At 66.5% G+C, this 352-nt stretch overlaps 1 protein-coding gene across 1 annotated transcript in view; it reads left to right on the top strand.

Annotated features, from left to right (window-relative positions):
* The window catches only part of RBM15 (RNA binding motif protein 15), a 13,419-nt gene that overhangs the window by 12,227 nt on the left and 840 nt on the right, over window positions 1-352 (top strand). The window lies entirely within an intron of this gene.

The following is a 352-nucleotide window of genomic DNA, read 5'->3' as shown; positions in this document are numbered from 1 at the left end:
AGTGGGCATCAGCCTAGGAAACGGAGCCTGGCGGAGGATGGAGGCCGGCACTTGGACCGCTCTCCGGACAGCGAGCGCTCTTCTTCCTCCCGTAAGCGTCACTGTTTAGCCACAACCTCTCCCCCGGACCGCAGCCCTGAGCTCCTTGGAGGGCGGGAGCGTTACAGTAGTGACCCCGAGCGCTCCTCCTCCCGTTTGCTCCTGTTGGAGCGACCCTCGCCTGTCCGGGAATCGCGCAGGGGCAGCCTGGAGCGGGGTCAGAACGAAAAGCGCGACCGCAAGAATTCCGCTGAACGGGAGCGGAAGCATCGCGCTTCTGTGGCGGGCGCCCCGCCGGGGGGCGAAACGGAAC

The sequence above is a fragment of the Charadrius vociferus genome, unplaced genomic scaffold (genome assembly GCF_000708025.1).
Source record: "Charadrius vociferus isolate BGI_N301 unplaced genomic scaffold, ASM70802v2 scaffold819, whole genome shotgun sequence".
NCBI lineage: Eukaryota > Metazoa > Chordata > Aves > Charadriiformes > Charadriidae > Charadrius > Charadrius vociferus.
Note: the sequence above shows the minus strand (reverse complement) of the source record. Positions and strands in the feature narration are given on the sequence as shown.